The sequence below is a fragment of the Gallus gallus genome, chromosome 5 (genome assembly GCF_016699485.2).
Source record: "Gallus gallus isolate bGalGal1 chromosome 5, bGalGal1.mat.broiler.GRCg7b, whole genome shotgun sequence".
Lineage (NCBI taxonomy): Eukaryota > Metazoa > Chordata > Aves > Galliformes > Phasianidae > Gallus > Gallus gallus.
The window spans coordinates 14442505-14457250 of record NC_052536.1 but is presented as its reverse complement, the minus strand read 5'-3'; the positions used below and the strand labels follow the sequence as shown (position 1 = coordinate 14457250).

Below are 14746 nucleotides of genomic sequence, written 5' to 3'. Positions count from 1 at the left end.
GAAACCACTCTTTATGGATTAGATATTCCAATGAATTCTGGGTAATAATAAAGAAAGGTGTTGTTAAAATGTTGGACTTGGAGGACAATACTATTAACCCCCTATCTGGTAATGTTTGTTGTTTCTTCAGCCACAGTTTCAGAAGAACACTTATTTTCTTTATTTGTTTCTTAGATTAAAAATATCCTGGTTAAGCACAGCTTAAGCAAACATTATCATTGTATGTTATGCAAAACTAAATGAGCACTGATGATTGTTAATCAGTTCCTTCTAGTAGAAGAAGGGGAGATTAAGTCATAGATTAATACAGGGAATAGTCAGAAAATTTCCACAGTAATGAAACAATGGTTTGCATATTTGCATATCTGAATTCAGACAAGGATATTTGTTTGTTGGGACAACGTTACCTGTTTAAACATAAACTTGTTTAAGTCTGTGCTAAAGATTCTGCTTTGACTGACTGGATAGCATAGCTGAGGCAACCAAACGGGCTGATATTGATTGCTCAGAATGTCCTCATCAGACATTTGAACTAGCCAGGGAAGCGGAGGTTTAGTGTGGTCAGCTCTACCACTTCCACTCCCTTCACTCTTCTATGTTCCAGTTCCTCATGAAGATACACCATTAGCCTTTCTATCCTGCATATCTTGGTTGGTTTTTTTTTTGTTTGTTTGTTTTCCTCCCCCATCGACTGGAGAGGAATTAGAGAGAATTTACTGAAGTGTATGTACTAGATTTCTCTCAACAGTGAATACCCCATTGCAGAATTCTTTTCCTGGCAAGTATTTCCTTAATTTTTAAGATCACATTTGTGCCATCTGTAGAGGGTACAGCAATATTCAAAGAATCATAGAATGGTCTGGATTTGAAAAAGACCAGAGTGATCATCTAGTTTCAACCCCCCTGCTGTGGGCAGGGTTACCAACCACTAGACCGGGCTGCCCAGAGCCACATCAAGCCTGGCCTTGAATGCCTCCAGGGACGGGGCATCCACAACCTCTCTGGGCAACCTGTTTCTGTGTGTCACCACCCTCTGTGAGAAAAACTTCCTCCTAACATCTAAATCTCCCCGTCTCAGTTTAAATGTTGATAGTGATAGGACCCCATCATCAGATTATGAGATGGACATTCAAGGCTAGGACTCTGTTTTGCAGCATCAGGTCAAGGCTACAAATCCCATTGATACAGAAGGGCTTGAAAAGACTTGACGAGCATCAGTTAAGATGAATATAGAGCTCACCGTGAGAGACTTCTGCCAGGAAGAAATCCTTGGCTACTCCTGCGGTAATCATTTCAGAGCAGGAGGGCTGGAGACAAATAAAAGTATGGACAATGATCACATGTTATCACATGTTATACAAAAATCCATCAAGCACATGCCCGAGAAAAGAAGAATTGAAGAAATGTGATCAATTGTAGGTTAGTGAGGTTGCTTTTTCCCCCAGGGAAACCTGCCATATCGCCTAAGTAGTTAAGATGGACAGCATATTGTTTGCATCATAGTCGCTACTTACGTGACAGCTCTCAGGGTCAAGGTACCATAAATCATGTCTTTTTTTTTTGGCCAGGATACTTAAAAGTCTGCTATAAGGCTCCTGACAAAAAAAAAATGTTACACCACTGGAATGGCCAGGAGTCCTTTATTTTACATGTTTGTAGCTTTGTTTCCCTATATTCAAAATAATTTGGTTTACAGCTAAATGTGAGTTGTCACAGAAGCAATTTCAGACTTTGAAAGCCAGTTATATCAATGGTTTAACAGTGGCAGTAAAAAATTAGCTAGCAATAGAGAAATGAGGTGCTTATTTCTCATTAAACAATCACACATTTCATTCAAAACTATTTTTCCAAATATCATACCATTAACCTAAGTTGTCCCTTACTCTAAACTAATCTCAGTTTGTTTTTGAGCTGTCATAGTTCCAGTGCAGAGTAGGACTTGCAGGTCTACAAAGGGAGCAGCTCTGAGATGGGGAAAGTAAAACAATAAAATCCTGAGTACCAAGCAGAAAAAAAAATTTTGCACAAAGGATTTCTCTTTATTTGTCAACCTAAGAGTCAGGATCCTATCATCTATTAAACTATAGAGGAGGAATCACTCCAAAAGCCTAAGTATCATAAAATCTGCTGGACCAACTGCTACCGTAAGGCAGTATGAGATTAATGGATTAATTCCACATGCGAAATTCCTAATTCTGCAGTGCTAAAGAGGGCACTGAATTGGACATAATCTTAAAAAGATAAATTTCAGTACGATAAGAGGTAGTCTGCAGATTTCACTCCAAAAAAAAAAAAAACCAACAACAGGGAAGTGGCGTTAATTTGGCTAAACATTAGGTGGCTTACCTGAGTAGGGGGGAATTGGACAGACAAAATCAAAGAGATGTTAAACAGCCAGTAGAAAAATACAACTATCTTAATTACAAAGAATACAATGCTTAGAATATTACCAAGTCTCTCGGTACTCCCACTGGGACCCTTGAACATCTGACAACCACATAAGAAGCTCCTGCGTTTCCAACAGAAATACACAGATTGCACATAACTCTTTGTCATACTGAGACATCATTGCAGTGACCTTTATCGACAGCTTTTCTGTATAATAATAAGAGGCTGAGATAGTTAATACTGCGAAATCTCTGTTTATATGTAAAGAAAAACTAAATTATGCCTAAATACGCTAATACATCCACATAACACACATAGATATATGAATTTAAGTATGGATGGCTTAATTTGTCTTCCCACTCTCACTTAAACCTTCACTCATCTGATCTACCAGTCTTTCCCTTTTTCCACGAAATACTTGTATTCTCTTTTGAGCCTCTGTTGCTCAGAAGGATTAAGGAATTTGAAGTCGTTTATTAAAATAAGTTTAGAGAGAGTAGTTTATTTAGCCAAAGATTCAAAAGGTTGTTATGATGTTTTACTGTATATACATAAAAGGTTGAAGTCTGAAGAGGGGAGAAGAACAAACCAAAGAAGAATGATGCAAATTGGAAACGGAAGTAGACAAAACATCAGACAACGGTACAATGGTCATGACCTTGAGATCACCAGATTTGTTACTGGTTTTACAAAGGGCTATTAGAAACATAAGTGACTTGAAGATGGAGTCTGATCCCTGCAGAAGAGATGCTATAAATTTGGAGGGGAAATCCTGGAAATAGACTCAACTGTTCTGATGCACTCTCCTTCATAGATAGGGATGCTGAAGGAGAGAGTAGAAAATGATCGTTTACGCCATTTCCCTTTATATATGTTTTGGCTTCAATGTGTGGTTTTTCAAACTCAGAAGTACTAACACTGAGCAGAGGTGGGGGTGCAGTAACCCTCTGTGGTATTCTCCTCTATTTGACACGGTTCTTGGTTTTGGGGTGTTTTCCCTCTAATGTATGTGCGATTCAGCCAAACCAATTTACACAGCATCCTATCTTTTTTACATCCTTAATGCTATAGCCCCTGGGTAGGCTGTTTTGTTCATGCTTTCCTGATTCATGATTTCTGGATGAATTTTCTCCAGGAAAGCAATCTTTTTGAAATGTTGGTTTTACATGTAATATCCATTCAAGAGGCAACAAAAATGTTTTCACAAAGTAAAGTACAGTAGAGCACAGTGACATATCAAATTTATCCAATTTATACTATGCAGTAATAGAGACAGATAAGACACGTACTTCAGCATTTTCATGATGCCTTCTGCCTACATAGCACCAATGAGCTTACTGACAGCTAATGGTCACTTTAGACCTTTATCCTGCTATCACTACACTAAAGGGAAAGTCGAGATTTTTCATACATTTTCTCAACACTAGATGTGCTTCCTTAAGGCTTGTTATGAAGTGAGTGATGGCAAGCCTGACTCTGAGTATACATTCTCCTTCATAGGAGGAAATTTTATGCAAGTATAACCTCTTTTCTCTTTTCACAGCAAATCTCTGTTGCCTTTCACTACTATTTCTCTTTTCTTGTGTATAGCAGCATTACCTGTATCAAACAGACTAGCCTCTACAAATCACTTGCTACATGTTCTTGGAAAGATATCAAATCTAGAAAGAAGTTTAATTAACCTCTGTAGTCAATCTGATAAGGCACAAACATATTTACAGCAGAAACACTGGCTAAATACAGATGGCTAAGCTTGATGAGGACGTGAACCATTAATATGTCCTTTAAGCTTTTATTTTCCTCTACCTGTCATAAAAAGCAAATGCCAAAATGATATCTCCCCTGCTATGAACCTTCAGATAGATGCAAATTCCTGAGAAGTCTGTGGCATGCATTTTAAATCTTTGCATATTTTACTCAAGGAATGAGAAATTATCTGATGCAATTCTCTGGCTTCATTTTGCTGTTTGTTTGCTGATGCTGGTGAGTCATTTAGGGGATCCTTTTTGATGAAAGGAATCCCAGAAGCTATGCTAAATGACTGAAGCAATGAATATGCATCTGGTGGAAGATAATCATATCAGGAAACACTTGAGCAAATTTAAATGTTCACAAGTCCATAGGCCATGATGGGATGAGCCCACAAGTGCTAAGGGAGCTGCAAAGATGATTGCAAGGCCACTCAATCTTATCTTTGCTTGCTTGTGGCAACTGGAAGAAGTGCATGAAGACTGGAGAAAAGGAAACGTCACTCACATCTTCAAAAAGGGCAAGAAGAGGGATCCAGGAAATTACAGCTTGAGCCCAGAACAAGAGGAATTCAGGGAGCAGAGAAGTTAAAAAAAAAAAAAAACAACAAAACAAATTAACAAATGCAGGCAAAAATTTTCAAGATCTGTAAGAGTTTCCCACCTTTTACCTTCTTTTAGGAAAAAAAAAAAAAAGAGAGAGAGAGAGAGAGAGAGAGAGAGAGAGAGAGAACAGAAAAAAAAAACATAATTGCTTTCATTCAAAGTCTATCAGATTCACCAGGAGTCTTGCTGCTACCATCATTAACTTCAATTACAGCCTTACATTTCCCATATACTTTTACTGCTCTCTTGGCAACATGGCTTCCAGCATTCCCCATCTCCACCAATCCTCAGAGCTACTACCAGATGAATTCACTCTTTTTGCACTTTTTTTTTGCACCACTGTGTATTTGAAAAGAACCGTCTAACTTGCTCCCACAGAGCCGAGCACTTTTGCTACATGCTTTAAGGATATATACACTGATTTAATCAACACAGGACTAGGAACATTCTGTATGTCAGAACTATACAGTCTTATTTTGAAAGATCAGAATGTGGCTTCAGTGCACACACTTACTGCAGTTACCAATTAATGAAGATCACTTAGAAGATGTCTGTGCTGCTGTTGTTGTGCCAATAGGAGCTGGTTCATTATGCCTCCCACCAGCCACCCTCCCTATTTACACAAGGCCCTGTATCCTGCACTGAACCTGTATGCACCATATGCTGTTCTTGAGTTAGCACCAATATTCTTGCCGAGGTTCCTAGGATCCCCTGCCACATGTTCTCCAGCTCAGAAAGGAATGTGTCTGCAAAAACTTGCTTCTCTTCCATGCATCCCTGTTCTCTATGCCAATAGGAGAGAGTATGCGACAGGTCAGAAGCTAGGAACAAGAGTTGTGCAATTCCTTTCTGTCAGCCTTCCTTGTTAAGATCTGCACGTGGGTGAACTCCCAACACACTGCAGAGTGAAAGTCAGAAGCAGCAGGGTCAGTCTGCTACGTGAAGGTGAACAGACCTCCCACCATAGTCATGCTGTTAGGGGTCAAGTGGAAAAGCTTAGGATAGAGATGCAAGACAGATATTGATCAAAGACCAACATAAAGGACAAAACTTTTGCTATGCCTACACCTTTAATAGCATAGCAGAACTACGCAAAACCAGGTAAGAACACATAAGCAGATTCCTCACAGAATGCAATCACTGAATCACCCCACTACTGACAGTGGTTAAGATTTAGAGAAAACAACAAAGTGTTAGCTTCCTCTAGAAAACATTTCCTAAGTGAAAATTTCTACTGTTAAAAAAACTGGAGAAATAAATGGCATTTTAGGTCCTGTAGTCCAGCTAGTTTGCAACGCTAAAAAATTTGGAAAAAAAGGACCAGAAATAAAATAAAAATTACTGGAATAAATGTTTCTGCTATCCAACCTGCTGCATTCATCCTTTAGAGCTTGTTTTCACAATTTAAAAATATTGTGTGGGCTGTGATTTCCATTTTATAGGAAATGCAGAGAACAGAGGAAATTCTGCAGAGTAGAAGATAATAAGAACACTGCTCTTAGTTGAAAATAGTCAGCAAATTTCAAAGTCATGAAAACTACTCCAAACTGGAATCAGGCTTCCATGGGATTAATAACTTCCTTTTTACTGAATTTACCAGTAATCTTCAATTTTGACCTGTCAAATTGTCTTTTAAGCAAGACATCATTGTCCAGTTATACACATAATGGACGAGAACAATTGTCCAAAGCCGGAATAAAAGGTGAATTACCTACTGAATTATGTCATATCCATGACTGGAAAATTCATATCCACACAGACATATCCAAAACAAGGCTCTTTCTGATAAGAACAGCCTGTAAAATGCCCAAAGTGAACACATACTTTAGATATTCTGATTAGATATCAGAAAATACATGGTTTTGTATTTATGTCAAATGAATTAGTCACTGATCTTTTGATGGAGAGATGGCCACTCCTGCATTATTTGTTCTATTTCTTTAGTTGTAAAGTCAAGATTCATGTTATTTTTAGCTGTAGCTCTATTGAGAAAACAACACCAAAAACAAACAAACAGACAAACAAACAAAAAACAACAAAGAAACAATATGCGGTAAATTACTCTAATTTGGAGTACTCCAAAATTTTAAAGTATTATTAGTATAGTGAAGGTATACTTAGGAATGTAGAGATCATCTTGAAAATATCAAATGTTACCCCACTATCTTTGGTGATTAAGTCCCAGACAGACTAGAAAAGCGCAACATACATTACTGAAACTTTCTAAAGATGTTTTCTAAACTCTACTATCAGCATTCACTTTGACCAGTACACCCACCATTTAATCTCTATGGATATTTACTTACACCTTGTTGTTGGTTCAGTGTTTTTACCTGGACAGCCAGGTTTGTGGAAACATTCATGTATCATAACCTAATCACAGATGAGATAATGTAAATGAGCATTGCGTGACTATACCAGAGTGGCTCAACAGGTTTTGGTCCACGTCTATAATGCTTCTAAGTTCTTTTGATTTACAGTGACACCTCATCAGATTCCCTCACGGAAGGACATTCTAATATTAATTTGGAAACTTGTTACAGCAACCAGATCCTGGTTTGCTTCAGCCAACTGAGGCACTGGCACAGGCTACCCAGAAAAGCTGCGAATGCCCCATCCCTGAAGGTGCACAAGGCCAGTTTGGATGGGATCCTGGACAGCCTGAGCTGATGCCTGATTTATGGTTGGCAATCCTGCCTGCAACAGAAGGGGGTTGGAACTGGATGATCTTTGAGGTCCCCTACAACCCAAGCTATTCTATGATTAAGGTAATTCTGGTTTCTCAAAATAGATGGGAAAAGACAAAAGTGTAATGAGATTGAACAACATATGAGAAGAGCTAGCTATACAGCATTACTTTACACAAGCTCTTTTTCACAAGCCCTCAACTCTTATGAAACAGTTCATCTGACCTTCTTTCAATACTATGTTTTGGTTTGTATTGATTTAATAGCACTGTTTCTGTCCAGACACTACCAAGAGAGACAAAGGTTTCTTGTACAACAATTTTAGATATCCAACAAGGGGTAAGATTAAGCCAAATTTTCCTTTTGTCTAATTAATCACACTCAGAAAATAGCAGCCATGTCTAAAATGTTAATCTTGTCACAGATCTAACTAGGAGGTGATCCTTTACGTCATACTCTTTCAATTCAATTTTGTTAACGCAAAAATATGCAATACAGTATAGTGAGGCTTATTATGGTTCTAAAGATAAGGATCTACACATCTAACTTCCGCCTTTTTTGATGCAGCTTTTTCTGCTCCTTTTCATGGCAGGCTACAGTAACTCTTGGCACAAACAAGTCAAACAGGCAAATACTACGCCAAAACGAGTGTGATTACATGACCTTGAGTGTTATGCAGAGTCAGAAAAGTAAAAGGGAAACAAAACTTCTCATCTGCATGCTTGGATTAATGGATCACCAGGTCTGAAACTCACTGATATGGCAGGAACAGCACAGAATTATTTGTAAGTGACCCATATTTTATAATCACATCACTAGAAAGAATTTTTTATGAGTATCTGAAAGTCTATAATGCACATCATTAATCATCTAGAAACTGAAACATAAAACACATTAATGGTGTAGTACAGAAAAGATTATTAAGAAAGACAAATATTGGATTATGTGAAATATATTCCCCCAGTATAAAGTAAATATTAGAATAACAATAAAAAAAACAAACAAAGTGCCCATCTCTAGTGTTGGAAGGTGAGGAGAAAAGATGTGCCAGCTGGGTGACTACCTTTGCAAAATAAGCTGTAGCCTCTACATAACTGAAAATTAATTATTCATAAGTATGTAAAATAATTTGCCTTGTTTATAGTACATTGGTTCATCTGACTTGTGAGCAAGATCATGTGAAGAATTACTCCTCATTTCAATTCAGAAAATTAATGGGCGATATTATCTTAAGGCATGATTTATTACGTCTGCACCAGTACAGCCCTTAGTGTGACTGTGATTTTGGCAGTAGAAATATTACACTATTATAAGAGGTTTCCCTTAGCATGGAAATAAACTCTAAATAGCACTCAAATTATATCCATGTCATATATATTTACCAGAATAAAATATCTGACTTTGTGTAGACAAAGCAAATCTGAAGCAAAAATAACCAATTCTTTCAGCTCCCCATACCAGAGGAGGATCATATATACATATGTATACACACACACACACACACACACCCTGTTCACACAGACAGCGTAACTCTATTGAATAATCCAAGTCTACATAATTAAAAAGGAGGACTACAAGGAAAAGATAAGAATATGGACTGACTGAATGCAACTGTACCACGTCTAGATTTTCTTTCAAGTATAGGTCCTTTTCAACCCGAGCCATTCTATGATACTCTGTACAAAAATCTACAATAATAGTGTTCATGTCTTTATTACTTTGCTGTCTCTGCTTTTCAGCAAATACAACTACACTATGAATATTTGCCTTCAGCTGTCACCAAACAAATGCATTAAGGTCATATCTACTGCATATACCTACTTGCAGATTTAATACTTTAAAATTCTGAAGAAAAAAAAAATCAGCATCAGTACAGTGACTGTAGTGTGACTGTTAGTGTTGATAAAGAAGAAGAGGATGGTGGTTAAATCAGACTGGATGAAAAGGTATAAAAAATTCAAAGAAAACTTGAGTTCATAAGGTGTTTGAAAACTATTATGTCCCAGAATGCCACAGTTACTCTAGAAATTATATGCAGGAGTATCATTTTCAAGCCTGTCAAAAACCAAACTTAAAAGGTACTTGTAAACTTTTCAAGTTAAGCATTTTACCTACAGACATGAAGACAGTGGTCATGAAAGTCCACAAAAACATCTGTCAAAATGCAAATTAAAGATCAGGGTGTCAATGCATACTGAATATTAGCAACATCTAACTTCAATAAAAACAAGGATTATCAACATGGAAAAGGTGGAATTACAGAAATCACTCTAAAACTACTCAAACTAATTTCAATGTAGAGATACAGAAATACATGCATAGAATGTTGAATGACAGGTTAAAAAGCTGCTTTTAAAGGGTAGTATCATGTTTCACTATAATCACAATACTTATTGCAGTTCATTAGGAACTATTTTAAACAATCCTAATAGCCTAGGATCTTCCAGTAATAGCATCACATCACAACTGTTATTCTTCTCATACTCACAAAGATTTCTGCTTAAGCAAGCAGAGCAGATGTGAGAAATGAAGAGTTGATTATTTTTTAAAAATTGAATCTGTTTTTAAAAGTACTTGCCTTGGTTCTGTAATTTATGCTCCTTATTTTACTGGTTAACATTATAATTACATCACTTTTATATTATCAATATCACTAGAAACTTTATGTCAAATATTAACTTGGTAAATGCCCTGCAAATACTGCTCGACTTAAAAGGATACTTGATGCTGAATACCTTTGCTGCATAATTTATAAAAATGTCAATCGTACCACATGAATGAACTACAAGATTAAACACTCATATTTTTCCTTTAAAGGCAGTCATGTGACTGTTCTTATACTAAAGTAAACCATGATGTACTTATTTTAGTCTCACGTTCAGTGTTTATGCCCTCTTTTTTTTTTTTTTCTTTTTTCTGTTTGAGCAGTTAGGTAGCTTTTAGCAAAATCACCTAAACCCTAATTGGTTTCTGTTTGCACAGCTCTATGGCCATTAGAGTTAAAAGCTCTAATGTAGTGAATAAATACCTATATGCATCCAGCTGACTACCATCTACATTCATATGCTGATGCATTGAAAAGCCTGACACAGGCTTCTAATTTCAGCACTGATTTTATGTGTTCAGCATCATGCCAGACAACATCCACCACAATAATTTTGCTCCTCACAGAGCTGTGCTGGGACCTTCAGTGGTGACACATGGGCCTTAATGGGCTCCTGTGGCACACAGGACACTGTTTTTGCCCCAGCTTGGAGATAACTGGAACAACCACATTGCAAGTGGTTCTTTTCACCTCACATTGAGGATACTGCTTGGCATGTAAGACTGCAAAAGCACCTCAATTCACCCACCTCAAATCACCCCGAGAGGAATCGTCTTCTAGACTTGCCCATCTCTCCCTGCAGACAAAGGAGATCTGCATGAACCCATAAAACCAGAGTTCGTCAGGCTGTTCTGATTAGACGAAAAGGTTCCTCCTGAATGACACTGCCTATCCCTACAGATTTTACCTTATGTAAAAAAAACCTGGATACTTTTAGAAATCTGCTGCAGCAGTAAAGGCAAATTTACATTCTTTTTATGTAGGTTTTGTGGTATATTTTCATTATACTTCATTGTAGTTGGAGTGACAGCAAATTAGACATGCCTTCAGGAAATGGATGTCAGTTTGGTCAGTGATTCACGCAATGCACTGAGAGCATTAAAACTTGACAGCGAACATGAGTGTATGCTGAGTACTGCCAGGTGTACACCATTTAGTACTACATGAGTGTACAACTTATTCAGTAATTTATAAACGTGCCTGTCAGCTAAAAAAAACAAAACAAAAAGCCATGAAAGAAACTAGACACTATGTAACAGAAGTAATCATTGTTTAGGTTGTTTCTGAAATTCTCAGATTTCTCATCAAGAAAAGAAAAAAAAAAGCATCTTGCTATACAACAACAGCAATATTTCCTTTTGTAAGGGTACATGGTTATGACTTCGATGACCTTTCTTGCATACGTACTTCTTCATTTTGGGTACATAAGTAATGGTCATGGGTAAATGATGTTCTCCCTTTCTGGTTTTATTTCCAGCTCTAAGTGGTAAAGAAAGACTGTTTATTACTGAACATGTCTTGTAGTGATCAAAGATTAGTTCTCTTCTGTATGAACTATAGAATATAGAAGGAGTAGAATTTGTTGTAAACTACTTAATGATCTACCGGTCCCTTATGAAATTTATCAGGTTTCCATAATTCCTATATTTCATAAGGATTGCTAGCATTTCTCCCTTATATCTACCACTTGTAGACATTGTACCAGTCCTTGAAAGGTAGGATAGGAAGCAGTGGTGCAGCGAGAAGGTGATGACTCTGAAGTGATCTTTTCATGTGAACAAGAGAGCTACATAATAGTAGTAAGGGACAGGAAGCTCAGCAGAAATTTTTCATGCTGTGATGGAGTACAGAAGGCATGCAGGACTTGTACAGATGCCAGACTTCCTACACTGAGGCACCTGGCCCTACACTGAGGGAGTGGGGCACAAATTACCTAAATATTGCCATTCTGACAGATCAGCTAAAAGTTACATAAAACCTTGAAGGCATTGTTTCCCTTTCTCGAGTACTATGCAGCAAGAATTAGAAACCATCCCTGTTTATTGGGTATTTATCTCAAGCCTGCATGAACTACCAAACATAAAGAGAATCTATTTGTAAAGAGCAAATATCTGTTATCTACTTTTTCCCCAGGCCACTGAATCTTAAACGACAAACAAAAATGATTTTGTGACTCTGAGACTTATCAGTCTACATCTGAAGTGTTTATTTACAGCTACGAGCAGTTTTTTGAGGTTGAGTGTGTTATGTGGCAAAAATCAAGTGCTGTAAGCTAAGAGTCAGCACTTAAGCAAACTGATAAAATGCCACTTACGTGAACAGTAGCACATTTATGCTTTTGACCCAACACGTTTACTTTCAGCTGAAGTACTAGTCTCAATATTGTTTCATTACATTACAGTATTAGAATTACTTCTGAGATTGACAAAACTTACTCAGTCTAGCTCCAATGTGAATTATCAGGGATCTCATTGGTTCATCTGTGATACTCATTTGAGGTGGTGTGAATCATTTCAGTGTATTTACTCTCCAGTCTTCTATGTCCTGAGCACAAAGGAATATAAGCAACTTTAACTTCAGGGGCACATAAAGACCAGAAGGCATGCAAAGATCGGCCTACTGTTTAACAAAAGGTTTTAACAAAGTTTTCTACACAAGGAAATATGCACAACTGTACTCAGCATTCATCATTGCTCACTCATCACTGAATTCCACCAGAAATGCCAATCTCTGACTCAAGCTTGTTACTCCCCATGTCTCCACTGCTCAGTTGAATATCCTTTGAATCCATGCATTTTCCTCCACCTCAAACATCACTTAAGTTCCTTTATGCAGCTCAGCTAAATGGCAGTTACAACATCAACATCCATTCATCAGTAAATATCACATCAACAGCAGTAAAGAAAACTCCACAGTCCCCAGTCCCACGCACCATGCGGCTATCAGATCTCTCTCTGTCTGGTAGACAGCTACTGAAAATAATGTTACAAAAAACTTCAGGCTTCATTGCTCGAGGAAGAATAGGAATAAACACCTCTTATAAATGAGCTATTACTTAACCGTCAGTTGTCAGGTTTCCCACATTTTACTTGGGAGGGACTACTTGACCAGTCATTGCCAAACGCAACTTACGGGATTTGCAAGTTTGGTTGCCCAAGTTAGTCTGACGCACTCTTCTGCGAATGCGTTCCTGGTGTTTTCCTACAATACATGCAAGCATGACAACAATTCCAAGAAACCTCAAAGGGTTATCTCAGACTGCCAGCAGCTGAGAAGACTGTACTTGAGAGTTTGCTGTTACCTCTTTCTCATATTCTGATAGGAAGGGTCCTGAGAGAGCATGCAGAGAAGTAAAAGGCTCTGGTATCCAGAGTGTGAATAAGAGAGATGACCAGCAAAATTCTGAATCCCCAATGAAGGACATCTCCCTCTATGAGCACTGAAGTTGACTTCAAAATCAGATTAGTTTTTTGTTTTGTTTTAAACACTCAATAATGTCTAATTTAGAGAGCAAAAGGATTAAAAACATTCCCTTTAATAATACATTGCCTTGAAGCATGCAGATTAAGAGCACATAGACTGTAATTAAAATATGCAAGTAGATGTCTTCTAGAAGCATATAGCTTATTGTGTGCATAGATCTAAATCTATCCAAACATAGAAAGAAAAAGACATCCAAGAGAAAAAAGGAAAATATAGCTTGAAAAATTTATCTGACAAGAAAGCTGCTTTAAAGCTTCATAGTTCCTTTGGATATTCAGTAGAAAACTTCATTCAGATTACTCCTTTTTCACCTAAAATTTCACCTCCAGCCAAGCAAGCTTCCGGAGTGTGTTAACATTCACAAATTCCTGTGTACATAAATAGTTGGTCTTCCTCCATCCATCTCATTGTAGTTACTAATATTTTAATATACTTTTCTGCTTGTCAGCACCACTTTCTGCCACTTTTGACTGGAGAAATAGATGGCAGAGTTACTCTCATTTTTCTCAGCATTACAGACTTTAATTAGCCAGTTTGTACAATTATTGAATGCACATGTAGAGACTCAGTGCATACCCTCATCTTAGTCACGGTTGGAACTTACCTAAACAGCCCCTCAAACAGAAAACTAGAACCAGAAAGAGGAAATAAATTGCATTCCTGTTGTATATTTATGCCACCAGATGCAAACCTTCAAAAGAACTCTCAGTGGAGAGTTAAACTTTGACATACTGCACATCACAAGGAAATGTTTTAATAGACCAGATCCTCCACTAGCTAAAAACTCAAGGCAAGTCTAATGAAACTTAAAGAGCAAGGGTTGCTGACAACAATTTCAGATATGGCCTATTATTCATAATTCAGATGCCTGCTTCAAGGCATATCCATTTTTTCTTGCCTTTTTGACAGAAGTGAGGTAGAGAAGCCAGATAAACATGCAAAGATCTCCAAAATTCACCCATACCAAATAATTTTCTGTCTCAGTGCAACAAAATAAGTCTAAGGACAATCACGGTAACAGTTGTAGAATTGCATCTGCCTAGGCCTGCTGGAGATTGACAACCATATAGTTACGTTTCTTCTGTTTAATTCTCTGATGTAATTTTTGCAATGTGCATCTGTTCAACATGTTTTCTGTTTGGCAATTCATAAAAAGTGTTTCCTCCTTAGATAAACAGATAGATAAAATAAAAGGTTGAAAGAAATAATATAAATAAGGTTATTATTTA

The 14746-nt window shown here is 37.4% G+C and overlaps 1 long non-coding RNA gene across 1 annotated transcript in view; it reads right to left on the bottom strand.

Moving 5' to 3' along the window:
• LOC101748245 overlaps window positions 1-14746 on the bottom strand; it is a 62034-nt gene that overhangs the window by 23113 nt on the left and 24175 nt on the right. Inside the window, exons 7-11 of the long non-coding RNA XR_005860366.1 lie at window positions 12470-12578; window positions 10783-10830; window positions 6454-9583; window positions 2451-2595; window positions 1241-1307 (exon numbers count right to left, since the gene is read on the bottom strand). This is a non-coding gene — a long non-coding RNA (uncharacterized LOC101748245). The remainder of the gene's footprint in view (window positions 1-1240; window positions 1308-2450; window positions 2596-6453; window positions 9584-10782; window positions 10831-12469; window positions 12579-14746) is intronic.